This window comes from Capricornis sumatraensis, chromosome 7 (assembly GCF_032405125.1).
Source record: "Capricornis sumatraensis isolate serow.1 chromosome 7, serow.2, whole genome shotgun sequence".
Taxonomy (NCBI): domain Eukaryota; kingdom Metazoa; phylum Chordata; class Mammalia; order Artiodactyla; family Bovidae; genus Capricornis; species Capricornis sumatraensis.
In genome coordinates, this window is record NC_091075.1 from 105,916,543 (window position 1) to 105,929,361 (window position 12,819).

Consider the following 12,819-nt stretch of genomic DNA (forward strand, 5'->3'; position numbering starts at 1 on the left):
ACAGTTTATATCTTTCAGTGTTTTGAGAATGTCATTCTGCTCCCTCCTGGCCTGTAAAGTGTCTGCTGAGAAACCTGCTGATAGCCTAACAGTGGTTCCTTTGTAGGTTGCTGTCCTTTTTACCCTGGCTGGCTTTAAATTTCTTTCCTTGTCATTGACTTTCAACAATTTTAATGTAATGTGTCTTAGAGAAGGTCGTTTTACCTCAAATAATTAGCTCATAAGCTTGTCTATCTAATTCCTTTCCCAGCTTTGTGAATTTTCTGTTATCATTTCTTTAAGTAAACTCTCTGTTCCTTTCTTCCTCTCTTCCCTGGGATGCTCATCACGCTAATGTTACCCTTCCCAAATGAGCTGAATAACTCTCCTAGAATTTCCCTCTTTTTTTAACATCTTGTTTCGCTTTCACCTTCTTACCGGTATCATTTCTAGATGTCTATTTTTGGGCTTGCTAATTCTCTCTTCCATGTAGGCTGCTCCATTTCCAATGTTTTCTAATGCATTATTTACCTTGCGTATGAGTTCTTCAGCTCCAGAACTTCTGTCTGGTTCTTTTTTTGAGTTTGGTAAAGTATTCCTCCTGTTCATTAATTTTGTTCCTTGGTCCACTGAACTGCCTTTCTGAGTTTTCTTGTAGCGCGCTGAGTTTCTTCACGACAGCTATTTTGAATTCTGAATGCATTAGATCTCAGTATTCTGTGACTCTGAGTTTGGTTTCTGAAGAATTGTCATTTTCTTTTTGTGACATATTGTTTCTGTGGTTCTTCGTGGTGCTCGGTGAGTTGTTCCTCTGCCAGTGCACTTGAAGTAGCAAACATGTTTTTGATTGATTCTGAGCTGCCTCTAGATAGACTTAAGAATTAACACTTTTCATCCTTCCCAGGTGGCACTAGTGGTAAAGAACCCGCTTGCCAACGCAGCAGACATAAGAGACGTGGGTTCAGTCCCTGCGTCAGGAAGATCCCCTGGAGGAGGGCATGGCAACCCACTCCATTATTCTTACCTGGAGAATCCTCATGGACAGAGGAGCCTGGTGGGCTACAGTCCATTGGGTTGCACAGAGTCAGGCACAGCTGAAGTGATTTAGCAATAGCAATAGACAGCAGTCCTCCACTGCCCTTGTCAGAGGTGTGGCTCTGTGTCCTCATCATCACGCCTTGTGCTTCTGGTTACTTGGTGCCTTGCTGTTGCCAGCATCACTGGTGCTGCTACCAGGAAGAGGGGCTCTTCTGCCACCTCTAGGAACCCCTAAGTTGCAGGCTCAGCCACTATGGGGGAGGATTCAGGTGGGAAGGAGCTGGAGTCACATGGGCACCTCTAGCATGTCCAGTGTTGTAAGGTTTATGGGCTCTCCTGCTGTGGGTAGAGAGCTGGGGGACCAGAGTCATGGGTAACTCAGAGGCTGGAGGGACAGGGTCCCAGGTCCGCTGTCATTGCCCAGTTCCCTGTAGCCATGGGCACTGCTGCAGCCAGGTTGTCCTCGTCTGTGCTGCCTCTTCCTGGTGCTACAGGGCAGTATGGGGCTGTGGGCTCATCTGCCAGGGCTGGGGACACCAGGACCACAGGCATCAACTCTGCTGTTCCCCTGGGTCTGCCTCCTCTGTCTGTTCCTGTGTGTCCACCTTCAGATGTACAGGTGTGTGGAATTCTCTGACATCCTGTTGGGCAAAGACACCGTTGTTGCCTTGTGGGTATTTTACTGATGATAGATTGAAGGGGGAGGCAAAAGGGAATGTCTCACTCCACCATGATGCTGATGTCCTCCACCACAATCCATTTCTTTTTATTTATTGAACCTATAGTGTTTTGCCTGCATGTATGTTAAGCTGCTTCAGTCATGTTCGACTCTTTGCAGCCCCATGGACTGCAATAAGCCAGGCTCCTCTGTCCATGGGATTTTCCAGGCAAGAATACTGGAGTGGGTTGGCATGCCCTCTTCCAGGGGGTCTTCCCAACCAAAGGATCGAACCCGTGTCTCTTATATCTCCTGCATTGGTGGGTGGTTCTTTACCACTAGCACCACTTTGGGAAGCCTTTCTAGTGTTCTATGTATGTGTAATTGAACATGTAGCCAGACACGGTTCTAAGAACTTTACAAATATGTGTAATCCTCATAAGAACCCTAGGAAGCAGGTAACACTTTTTGCCACCTTACAGATGAGAAGTTAAGGTTAAGGGGCTTGCTCCAGGATACACGGTAGTCTATGAGAGGACAGGTTTCAAACCCACTCTGTTTCTCCCGGCTGGACACATGGGTCACAATCTGCTGGCTGACTGTCACTCAGCCCCATAGTGTCCTGCTTAGTTACAAACTCAGAGGCAAAATCGAGCAGCTGAGTGATCCTATCTCCCTGGAAACGGGTGGCTCATAGAGATGGATCCAAGATCCAACCAGAAACAGAAAGTGTGGCCTCCCTATCTTTAGAGGGACTATTCATTGCCCGGAGAGGAGAGCTCTGTTGTGTCGATTCCCAGAACCGTGTGGGCTGAGGCAGTGTTCTAAGTAGAGAGGGACTTTCCTCCTGCTTGAAAGGGGGCTCCTTCCCAGCTGAGTGAGTGCCTTGGTGCAGGCCAGGTTGCCAGCTTCACGAGTCCCAGGCTGACTTCACACCCCGCTGGAATCGGGCCTGCTAATCCATTTCTGAGTGTTAAGGTTGTGCAGCCATTCAGATGTGATCCTTCATTTTAGCTTAATTCCCTAATCAGAATGCCAAGGTTGACAAATTTAAATTTGCCACACTGTCCGAGAGGGTGGAAAGGGAGAAAGGGGCAGTTACTGGGAGAGATTTGTAAATATCTCTAATGATATGGCACTAGTGGTAAAGAACCTGCCTGCCAGTGCAGCAGACATAAGAGATGCAGGTTTGATCCCTGGGTCGGGATGATCCCCTGGAGGAGGGCATGGCAACCCACTCCAGTATTCTTGCCTGGAAAATCCCATGGACACAGGAACCTGGCAGGCTACAGTTCATGGGATCACACAGAGTTAGGCACAACTCAAGCGACTTAGCACTAATGATATTAAGTGGTATGAGCAGATGATTATTAGTATATTTCATAACTAAAAGTCTGTTTTCTTCCAAAACTTGAAAATGAGTAGTGTTGCGGTCCTTTAATGGACCGGAACCTGGTGGTCCGGAGTCAACAATAAGAAAGTGAAAGAGGGAAAGAGACTAATATTCCCTGGGTTATGCAGAAAACCAATAAAGCCCTAGAACAAGGCTTGTACCACTCATGAAGGCACAGGGCGTCCTCTCGAGAAGGTCTTGAAAGCCTGGGCAGGAAAGTGAGCTTGGCAGGTTTCCACACTCCAAAGAACTTAGTCAGATAGAAAGAGAAAGAAGGACACAGGGACCCAAGTCTCTAGTGGAACAAGGGTGCTTTATTGAACTTTGTGTGAGTATATATACTGTTTTACAAGGTAGCTTTTTCAGCAAAGATAAAGATCAAAAGACCAGACTTACAAGTTACCAAGGAAACAAGGAGTAAGGGGTCATAAGGCCAGAAGACAATCCATACCTTAAGGAAGAGGGTCGTGACTAATCACTTTGACCGTATGGTTGCTTCCTGACCTGCATATAGGTTTCTCAAGAGGCAGGTCAGGTGGTCAGGTATTCCCATTTCTTGAAGAATTTTCCACAGTTTATTGTGATCCAGAGTCAAAGGCTTTGGCATAGTCAATAAAGCAGAAATAGATGTTTTTCTGGAATTCTCTTCCTTTTTCCATGATCCAGTGGATGTTGGCAATTTGATCTCTGGTTCCTTTGCCTTTTCAAAAACCAGCTTGAACATCTGGAAGTTCATGGTTCACGTATTGCTGAAGCCTGGCTTGGAGAATTTTGAGCATTACTTTCCTAGCGTGTGAGATGAGTGCAATTGTGTGGTAGTTTGAGCATTCTTTGGCATTGCCTTTCTTTGTGATTGGAATGGAAACTGACTTTTGCAGTCCTGTGGCCACTGCTGAATTTTCCAAATTTGCTGGCATATTGAGTGTAGCACTTTCACAGCATCATCTTCCAGGATTTGAAATAGCTCCACTGGAATGCCATCACCTCCACTAGTTCTGTTCGTAGTGATGCTTTCTAAGGCCCACTTGACTTCATATTCCAGGATGTCTGGCTCTAGGTGAGTCATCACACCATTGTGATTATCTGGGTTGTGAAGATCTTTTTTGTAGAGTTCTTCTGTGTATTCTTGCCACCTCTTCTTAATATCTTCTGCTTCTGTTAGGTCCATACCATTTCTGTCCTTTATTGAGCCCATCTTTGCATGAAATGTTCCCTTGGTATCTCTAATTTTCTTGAAGCGATCTCTAGTCTTTCTCATTCTGTTGTTTTCCTCTATTTCTTTGCATTGATCTCTGAAGAAGGCTTTCTTATCTCTTCTTGCTATTCTTTGGAACTCTGCATTCAGATGCTTATATTTTTCCTTTTCTCCTTTGCTTTTTGCTTCTCTTCTTTTCACAGCTATTTGTAAGCCCTTCTCAGACAGCCATTTTGCTTTTTTGCATATCTTTTCCATGGGGATGGTCTTGATCCCTGTCTCCTGTACAATGTCATGAACCTCTGTCCATAGTTCATCAGGCACTCTATCTATCAGATCTAGTCCCCTAAATCTATTTCTCACTTCCACTGTATAATCACAAGGGATTTGATTTAGGTCATACCTGAATGGTCTAGTGGTTTTCCCCACTTTCTTCAATTTAAGTCTGAATTTGGCAATAAGGAGTTCATGATCTGAGCCACAGTCAGCTCCCGGTCTTGTTTTTGCTGACTGTATAGAGCTTCTCCATCTTTGGCTGCAAAGAATATAATCAATCTGATTTTGGTGTTGACCATCTGGTGATGTCCATGTGTAGAGTCTTCTCTTGTGTTGTAGCTGCTGCAATTTTCTGATACTGGTGTGTGAATGTAATAGGGAAATTGAGGTTCACCAAGATTTTATTCTTGTAAATTACTTAGTAGCTCTGGACTTAAATTTCTCACTGGGAACTGATCTTATTTTGTCCAAAGAATATTAATCTTTGTATCAAGCATGACCTGAAAGTCCTAACTAGGAAACTAAGTTTTCTCCTCCCTTCCTTCCCCCATCTCTCTGCCCTCCCTCCCCATCCCAACATGCAGTTTTTATTGAACGCCAGTTCTTTTTCAGGCATTGTAGTTGGATGCTTATTTTGGGACCTGGCAATTATTTACAAAATCCTAGCATTGCCAATTACTTTTAATCTTTCCATCTTGACTTATGTCAGGCTTAGAAACTCCCAGAAAGAAAATGTCACTCAGAATGTCAGGGGCTTAGTATGTATGGGAACCTGTGATGACCTCCCCACTAAACAGATTTTTTTTCCTCCAGCAAATCACTTATTCCACTTGTAATTGTTCCATGAGGTTTAGCTGGGATTCTAAACATGCTGGTGATTTGATTGTCACCTCATTTCCGAGACCCATCAGAGCCATAACTTTGCTCTGTTTTGCTGATTTATTTTTCTCAAAGAACATTTCCTTGGTTTGCTTGGTTGTTTATCTTTTACATTGTTTATTCATAGGCTGCCTCAAACAGAGAGGATTTGAGGAAGGAATATTTCCGCTGATTTTTATCATGCTCCTTGACTATTATAATGGAGGTGGCTCAGCCCCAGGTGGGCTGGGGTTAGGGTGGGGGGCAGGGTGGGAAGGAGGAACTGACCAGACTGGCCGGTCCTGGAAGCTTCTGGAAGCATGGCATGCCCACAGAGTTTTAGCTCCTTTCTTGTTCTCGCCCTGACCACCGCCAAGCACCTCATACCCTGATCTTTCTTAATTCTCACAACAACTCTAACAAAAGAAGCTGATGTTCCAGAAGGTTTATTGGTTTTGCCTGAGGTCACATACGAGGTAATGGATTTGGTCCCAGGCCTGAGTGCTTTCAAATTCACTCTTCTATTGACAGAACAGCTTTTTAAAGCTTGAGCTTAGGTTTTTCTAGAGAGGAAAAGAAAAATAAGAAAGTAAGTCTAGGTCTGCGTTAATTTCCTCTTTTATTAAATGGAAGCTTATTGCTGTCTTTTAGTGATACCAACATCACCATGTAAACTGCCTCAAAATTTTGTTTTGTATTAAGTGTGTGTTCAAAGAGTATTTGTAAAACCGAGGCTTTTAAATACGTGTAGAGGCATACCAGAGAGTTACTGTGGCTTTGGTTCCAGGCTATCAAGATAAAGTGAGTTCCATGAATTTTTTTGGTTTCTCAGTGCATAAGAAAGTTATGTTTCCATTATATTCTTGTCTATTAAATGTGCAATGGCATTATGTCTAAGAAAACAACGTCTATACCTTGATTTAAAAATACCTTATTGTTAAAAAATGCCTTTGATTTAAAGTGAGAGAACTTCCTCTCTGTTGAACCCTTCAAGGCAATTGTGGGGTTATTGTTTGGCCTCATTTCCATCTTGTTGTGTCTGAGAGAATATGGAGGCCTGAGGAAAGGGAGAGGGGTGATGGAACAGCCAGTCGGTGGTGCAGATGGAACACACACACGGTATTTATCGGTTGGGTTTGCCATCTTGTCTGGGTGCTAGAGTGGTGCTGCGAATTGATTCCAGTAGTATCGTCACAGATTACTGATCACAGATCACCATAAGAAGTATATGACAATGAAAACATTTCACATATTGTAAGAATTGCCAGAAATGCAGCACAGAGACAGGAAGTGAGCAAATGGTGTTGGAAAAATGGTACCGATAGAGTTACTCGACACCAGCTTGTCACAAACCTTCAGTCTCTATAAAGCACAGTAGCTGTGCAGCTCAGTAAAGCCAGCCCAAAGATCTGCCTGTTATCAAGTAGTTTTTTTATGTGCCAATCATATGATACGTTTTTTATATACATACTGCAGTTAACTTGATGGCAAAGATTAGGAGAAGGTGCAGGCCTCCTCAAACCAGACCCCCTGGGATGTTTTGTAATTCTGTCAGATGTCCATCTTACAGGCTTCATATGTACACAAGGAATCAAGGAGCAAATGAGGGAGACTCAGCAGGACCTGCTGAGGGGTTGCGAGTGAGATTTGAGGAAGAAAGTGCCATCAGAGGTGATGCTAAGTTTCAGCCTGACCAACTGGGAGACTGTGATGTTATTTCCTAAGATGAAGGAAGAGGACAGGATTGCATTTTGAGGAAAAGACTGGAAGTTAGTTTTGGACATGGCGACTGAAAGGTGCCTTTGAGACACCCAGATGACAACGTCAAGTGGCGGTCAGCTGTGTAGGTCTGTTACCAGGTGGAAGTCTGGATGGAGGTGCCAAGTAGAGGGGGTTGATGGAGGAACCTTTGGGGAGGACAGGGAGGGGAGGGAACCAGGATGGTCCCCTAAAGAATGCCGGCATTTAGAAGTCAGAAAGGTAAGAAGAACCCAGGAGAACAAGGAGGTCAGGAAAGTCAAGAGAAGGGGGCTTCCAGAAAATAAATGGGATGACGGACCATGTCTAGTATTGCCTGGAGTTCAGTCAAATGTCTTGCTTTTGGCCGCTGGGATATCATCGATGATCAGAGCAGCTTTGGGGGAGAGGCAGAGGTAGGAAGCCAGGATAGAATGAGTAGAATGGCAACAAGATGTATGGACGGCTTCTGCAAGGTGCTGTGCTATGACGGGGAGCAGAGAAATGCAGCCGGAGCTTAAGAAGAACATGGAGCCATGAGAGGGAATGCTTAAGGCTGATGCCAGAGCATCTTAGCATTCTGATGGGGATGGTCCAGCACAAAGGAGGGGAGATGGAGGGTGCAGGAGAAAGCAGGGATAGTTGCAGAGAAGAGGTCACTGAGGTGTGAGGAGATGGAACCAGGGCTCCATTGAAAGCGCTGGAGAGGCATATCACCCATCACCCAGGGAAGGAAGACCCAGAGCAAATGCAGGTGTGTGCAGGTGTGTGGTGGGAAGTGTAGGAGGTGTAAACACAGCACGTGCCTTTCTGAAGTTTCTCAAGGAAGAACCGCTAAGGACACCGGGGAGGGGAAGTGTGGGGAGGACTGTAGGAAATATGGAGCAGTCCTGCCAGAGGAAGAAGTGGTTTACTAGAGAAACCCCAAAGAATCACCAGGCAGGTGGAGGGCCCATTTGAGGCCAGGGGTCCCAGCCTGCCTGGAGGAGGCGCCGTCCCCTGCAGAGACCACTGAAGGGTGGTGGTAGAGCCCAGGGCTTAGGAACTCGAGCTCAGCAACCCGACTGCCTGGTGTGGGTCCCAGCTCTGCCACTAGCTCTTGGGTGACTCTGGTTGCCTTATCTATAAAATGGGGATAACCGTGCCTGCCTCATAGGGTGCTAGGACCGTGGCCAGCCCCGTGCTCTGCATGGGAAGGGCTTTTCCAGGTGAGCAGGAGAGGGACAAAGGGAGTGTGGTGCCTCCTGTGGCTGCTGTCAGGAAGTACCATCAGCTAGATGGTGCCAAGCAGCAGAAACTTATTGTCCCACAGTCCTGGAGACCAGAAGTCCAAAGGCAGTTCCACTGGGCTGAAGTTGATGGAGCTGCATCTCTGTAAATCCTCCTGGGGAGGGTCATTCCTGCCTCTTCCAGCATCCACAGGGCGGGGGCCAGCAGTCCTTCACTTGTGGCCATATCACTGCAGTCTCTGCCTCCATTTGGCTTCTCCTCTTCTGTATGCATCCAGTTGCCCTCTGCCTCTCTCCTAGAAAGACACTCTTGATTGGATTGAGGGCCTACTGGATAATCCAGGATGGTCTCACCAAGTCATGGTCCTTCACCTACATCTGCAAAGACCCATTTTTCATAAAAGGCTGCATTGACAGATTTCCGGGAGGACCTGATGTCTTTGAATGGCCATTATTCCAAGAAGTGATCAGGAAATCTCAGGAGAATGAGGGAGGAAGTGGAGGCTTGAGGACTCACAGGAAGAAGTGAGAACTGGGTTGAAGGGTTCAAGAAGGTGAGTCATAGCATTGTTTCTGGAATGTTCCTGAGGGTTCTCTTCAGACAAGGGCCACTGGGGATGGTCTTCTTTCCATTAAGAAGTGGTTGAGGGGCTTCCCTGGTGGTCCATGGTTAAGAATCCACCTGCCAGTGCAGGGGACATGGGTTCAATCCCTGGTCGGGGAGGAATCCACATGCGGCAGGGCAACTAAGACCATGTGCCTCAACTACTGAAGCCTGCACCCTAGAGCCTGTGCTGCACGAGAGAGCCCACAGCAATGAGAAACCCACACACCGCATTGAAGAGTAGCCCCTGCTCGCCCCAACTAGAGAAAGCCTGTGTGTAGACATGAAGACCCAGCACAGCCAAAGATAGAATTAAAAAAAAAGAAGTGGTTGGTCCAGGGCTCAAATCCGGGTCTCTGACCCGAGGCTAGTGCCCTCTGGTCTTCCTTGTTGCTTACAGACCATTGGATGGAGATTCTTCTCGAACTGAGCAAAGGAGACTTCCTAGGAGGGAAAGGGGCCCAATCCAGGTGAGGGTGGCCCTCCCCGTGACATTGCACCGCCCCCGCCCCCCAGTCCATTCTGAAAGAGATCAACCCTGGGATTTCTTTGGAAGGAATGATGCTAAAGCTGAAACTCCAGTACTTTGGCCACCTCATGCGAAGAGTTGACTCATTGGAAAAGACTTTGATGCTGGGAGGGATTGGGGGCAGGAGAAGAAGGGGACAACAGAGGATGAGATGGCTGGATGGCATCACTGACTCGATGGATGCGAATCTGAGTGAACTCCGGGAGTTGGTGATGGACAGGGAGGCCTGGCGTGCTGCGATTCATGGGGTTGCAAAGAGTTGGACACGACTGAGCGACTGAACTGAACTGACCTGCATTGCCCTCAGTAGGACTGGGACATAAATGGTGACTTGTAGACGGCAGGGGCTCAGAAAATACTCATGGCCTTGAAGAGCTGCACCTCATCACCTCTGGCCAGATGCCCCACTGGAGACTTGTAGGGTGGTAGTGAGTTTTAGGGAGCCAATAAATAACTCCCTCCTCTTCTCTTCCCAAATTCTTTTTTATTTGGCCATGCTGCTTGCCTTGTGGGGATCTTAGTTCCCCCACCTGGGATTGAACCTGGACCCTCAGAAGTGAAAGCTTGGAGTCTTAACCACTGGACCACCAGGGAATCCCCCTCTTCTCAAATCCTAAATGACTTTGAGGATAGCTCATTCCCTTCCCTTTCCTTCCCTCCCTCTCTTTCCCTCTCCAACCCCACCTTCTTTCCATTTTCTTCCTGTATTGATTAAGCATCTGTTAATAGCTTGTGTAAGTTACTGTGCCACACGATGGGGACACAAACAAGAGCCGCTCATTGCTCCCGACCCTGGTCTCCCGTTGGGCCCTTGCCTCGTGGTTCTGTGATACTCAGGCTGTGTCTGTTTCCACATTAGACCCCCGAGCCCTCGGGAGGAACCAGTTTGGTGGCACTAGGTAAGCATCAGCAATCGTCTTGTGAATGAATGAGTGGCTAAAATTTGTGCTGGGTGTTGAAGGGTCATCGGGACACTATTAGAAGGTGAATGGGCTTCTGACAAGATAACCCAAGTCTAGGCTGTTTCTAGGTTTCTGGAAGGATCGAGTTCACCCAGAGCATCAAATGACCAAGCATCTTGCTACCCAGGCCAACTGAATTGGAAGCAGCCCTGTCCTCATGCCTGTGCTTTGCCCTGGGGTCCCATAAGGACCCAACAAGCCAGAGAGGGATTTTCATAGCCTGGCAGGCTACAGTGAGGCTGCTGCCAAGCAGAGCAGCGGCAACACCAGTCTGGTTGCCATGGTGACCCTCACTCGTCTCCCCAGCTAGGTGACAGTTTGTTGGAGAATGTGTGTCCAGCAAGCTCCTCTCAGCAAGTGTTTACCAAGCTCCCACTGAGTGCTTGGCACCAAGCTGAATGAGGTGCTGGAGAGGAAGCCAAGCCAAGGGAGGACTCAAGATGCAACCATCCACAGGGTGAATCATCTCACACAGATAAATGCAGCACAAGGAGAAGGCGCGGGCTGGGAAGATCATTGAATTGCACCCTCCACCCATCCCCACCACAGTGTCTCTGCTGTGTGCAGGTAGTTATAAATGGTCCATTTAACCTGGGCTTCCCTGGTGGCTCAGATGGTAAAGAATCCACCTGCAGTGGGGGAGACCTGGATTTGATCCCTGGGTTGGGAAGATCTCCTGGAGAAAGGAAAGGCTACCCACTCCAGTATTCTGGCTTGGAGAATTCCATGGACAGAGGAGCCTGGCAGGCTATACAGTCTTTGGGGTCGCAGAGTCAGGCACGACTGAGTGACTATCACACTTCACTAACCTCTGCAAGATGTGATGGGTATGCTCTCTGACTCAGCATCTCACTTTTTCCACCCGACTCCTTCTAGACCACGAGGTTCATGCATCCTCTTAGGAATTTCTTAGCCATAAAAGGAATCATCTCAACAATTGGGCGTGTCTGAGGGGTCAGTAAGGAACTCCCGTCTCCCGCCACCTTGAGTTCCGAACCAGTTGGGAAATAAGACATACCTCAGGCATGTTGTCCAGCCCAGCCACAAAAATCACTCTTTTTTTACGTAGAAAACCTAGGCTGGAGGATGTGGCTTTTAGCTGGAGGCATAACCAGCCCCGCAGTTGGACTCTCTCCACAACTGACTTCAGGGGATTCCTGCTCCAGTTCTCCTTCACTTCCCATATGGATGGATCACAGACAGAGGCAAGACACACACGGCCCCTCCCCAGCACCAGCCATTTCCATCAGTCAGCTTCAGTGATGGAACTTTGTGCATTCTGGCTGGTAGGGCCAGCTGCGCTGGGGGTGGTGGTGCTTCTCACAGACTCTTGGGGTCCTGTCCCGGGCCACCATCTGCACGTCACCATCCACATTGGTCTGGCACCAGCCTCAGAGAGCGGCCAGGAAAGGGGGTGTCAGAAGCAACCCAGAAACTCATTCTGTTCCACAGAGATACATCATCCCAGACTCTGATAATACCCATGTTTGCTTTTTTCCCCCTGTTTCTTTACTTGAATTTTTGAACAGTCACTAATGAACATGGCACAGAATTAGAATGACAGAAAAGGCCGTACTGTGAAAACCAAATTATCGTCTCATTGCCTGCATGGTGTTGTCATCCCCAAAGGCAAAGGCAATGTCATGTACCCTTTAGAGATGGTCTATGACTGTATGGATATTTACACAGACACGCCTTTATTAAAATGCAAGATGATCACATACTTTACCCACTGTTTTGCTTCCTTTTCCCTTACTTTGCAGCAATCTTGGAGAGTGTTGATTATACCTGCAGAACAACACTGCTCTTTAAGTGGGACATAGTTTTCCAGTAATAGTAATGACAACTGAATTTTTAAAAAATTTAATGTGAGTGAAACACAGACCTGGTTGTTTTATTGACATGGACATATTTAATATTTACTCTTCAGAGTAGCCTCTGAGCTGAGTACGGTTTACAGATGAGGAAACTAAAGCACAGAGGGTTTAAGTCGCTTGCCCAGGGTCAGAAGGCAAGTATGAGCTGCAGTCAGGATGTGGGTTCAGAGCTCGTGGTCTTAACCACTGTACCTCCCAGCCACCCACTGAAGAATATGTGGTTGGATTCTACCACGTTTCCTCTTGGTCAGCACTGCAGTGCTTTTCTGGTCACAGACGTACAGGGCCACCCGTAGTGTGACTTTTTCAAAGTCAAATTGCTGCATTAGTGAGCATTTTTAAAAGTATAGGTATTGTCCAGTTGCCCACCATAGAGGCTGGACCAGTTTGCCATCCCCAGTGTTTGACAGCACAACCTAGTCATAGTTAGTCAGTGTTAGTCACTCAATTGTGTCCAACTCTTTTTGACCCCGTGGACTGTAGC

The 12,819-nt window shown here is 47.0% G+C and overlaps 1 protein-coding gene across 1 annotated transcript in view; it reads left to right on the forward strand.

The window, feature by feature from the left end:
- The window catches only part of EVC2 (EvC ciliary complex subunit 2), a 142,424-nt gene that overhangs the window by 44,648 nt on the left and 84,957 nt on the right, over positions 1 to 12,819 (forward strand). The window lies entirely within an intron of this gene.